Here is a 2353-nt window from a genome sequence, read left to right on the forward strand (position 1 = left end):
TGGCTGAGCCAGGGCCGAGGTGAGCCCAGAGCTCTGGGGGAGCTCTGGGGTGTGTCAGCGCTGCTTGAATATCATTTCTGGAGCTGGCCACCCCACTGCTGGAATCTTAGGGGGCTCAGAGAGAGGGTGTGGCCAAAAGCCTTACAACATCACTGCAGGAACAGCACCCTCTGATGGATTCAGATGGGGATGTGCAGGAGGCTAAGGTGAGGCCCTTTGCAAAAGGACCTTGAAATGAAATAACTTCACAGGACTTGTAAGTAATTTATAGGCAGTGAAAGTGAGTCGGAGTGGTCACCAACAAGTAGATTAATGACTATTGTTGAATATCTTAGGTTTAGCTTTCTGGAAAGTAGTGTTCTTCTTTGTAAAAAAAAGTGACAGTTGGCCTTTTCTGTAAACACTGCTGCCTCCAAGCTTTCCAGCCGAAGCTGGAATTGCTTGGTAACTGTGAGCCTGAAAATGAATGGAGGGCTCTGCAGTTTATCATAGAACTTCCAGAAGCAGCTGTTTGTTTTTCTCTTTTGGTCATGACATTCCACAACTAAGGGATTAGTGGACCTTTAATGTCCTCAGTTTTCCTAACATAATGAGAGGAATTGGCCTCAGACTCTGAAAGAGGCCCCAGAATGAGTGAGAAAGAAGATTTTGTTTTAAAATCTTGATGAGGCTTTACAAAAAGAAAGATGGATGACCAGGGCTCATGCGCCAGTAGACTGGACACTCTGAGCGTGTGTCAGCATGAAAAGTGAGTCTGAAGTGGGGACCCTGGGCAAGCTGAAGAGAGACCGCTCATTCTTTCTGAGAACTGCATTGCCCTAAAAAGGCTTCGATCAACCATTCAACCCATCAGACTCCGTGTCCTACTGGCATTGTTTCTCTCGCATGCCAGCTTTTAATGGAATCTAATTGCTTTGAAGAGGGAGCTTGGGTGACATTGTCACTATCATACCATCCAGGTGACCAAATGGGGTGAAGACAGAGGACGTCAGTGGAGAATACAGATGACGGGGGTCTTTGTGTGCTCTGACTGCAAGTGCGATCTGACTGGAGAGGGTGGATGTTCCTGTGACTTGGGGCCTTCAGGGGCAATTTTTCAGACAAAGTTGTACTTGAGTGTGATCTTGAAGATTGTGGTAATTCCCCCTAGACTACTTCCTGTGAAAAGTGTCACTTTACGAGGACCCCTCAGGGCTACTTGTGTCCCTAATTCCAGCCCCTCTGCCCCTGGAGAATAACAGCACCTCCAGTAATTGCTGTGACCAGTGCCAGTGGGAGAATATCTTGTGTTGCCCACCAGAGTGGCCTCAAACCTACCAAGTCAGATCAAGAGATGAAGAAGACGCTGCTAAGCCTGATTCCGAATTTTTCTGTAGCATTGGTTTAGGTGACTTGCTATGAGGCCAGAGCTCTCCACTGTAAAAACTTTGCCAACTTTCTGATAAGTCTGGGAGTGTTGCTAGCAATCCTGGGGAAATTAAAAAAAAAAATTTATTCTATTTCTTTTATACACTCAATCACATTACTTAGCTTACAAAGTGAATATTCCAACATGTGTACATTTCTCACCAGTCCAGTTCACCATACTAGAAAGTTATCTTCAATAGATAATAAAAAATATGGAATGCTTCACAAATTTGCATGTCATCCTCGCTCAGGGCCATGCTAATTTCTCTGTATCGTTCAGATTTTAGTATATGTGCTGCCAAAGTGAGGACGAATTATTTTTCTTACTGATATTGACTAAAAATTAATGAACAAGTTTTCTAAGTCTTTTATCATGTCCCTATCCTATCACTTAGGATTTTACAGTTACATACTGTACTCACTCAAACTTCGTGGGAGACTTTGCTTTCTTTGGAACCTCAAACATGGTGGAGAAAAGCAAAGAGCTAGGAAACTCTTCCTCCAGCTCTGACTATTGTCTCAAGAAAACAAAGCTAACCAAGCAAACGGGACTGTGCTATGTGCTCTGGCAGGAGAGAGCTGAGTTTGCTGGCATTTTGAGGGCTGCAGTTGCTTTAAGTAAAGAGGGAAAGAAGGGGAAGCATCCTGGAAGCAGGGGTGAGCAGCTTGGGGTCTCTAAGACCAGCCAGAAGGCTGCTGGCAGAACAGTTGCAGCAGGCCTTTAGCCCGTCCAGCAGCCCTGCAACAGACAAACACTTCTTCAGCACAGAAAGGAGGCCAAGTACGTGTGTGTGGAGCTTGACTACATGTGTAACTCCAAGGGGGTATGTTTGGCAGCTCCCTACCAGACATGGAGGATCACCCCCATCTCTCCTGCCAGGCACCATAGAGGAAGGGTAGAATGACCCAAAATTCTAAGAGGCTGGGTCTGGATGGTGTAGGTGCT

General features: G+C 45.6%; 1 non-coding gene across 1 annotated transcript; it reads right to left on the bottom strand.

The window, feature by feature from the left end:
• Positions 1–1613: 1613 nt before the first annotated feature.
• On the bottom strand, positions 1614–1718 carry LOC114007708 (U6 spliceosomal RNA). Its single transcript, XR_003549295.1, has one exon. It is a non-coding gene; the product is annotated as a U6 spliceosomal RNA (small nuclear RNA).
• Positions 1719–2353: the final 635 nt, after the last annotated feature.

This window comes from Tupaia chinensis, unplaced genomic scaffold (assembly GCF_000334495.1).
Source record: "Tupaia chinensis unplaced genomic scaffold, TupChi_1.0 Scaffold000217_1, whole genome shotgun sequence".
In the NCBI taxonomy this organism is placed as follows: domain Eukaryota; kingdom Metazoa; phylum Chordata; class Mammalia; order Scandentia; family Tupaiidae; genus Tupaia; species Tupaia belangeri.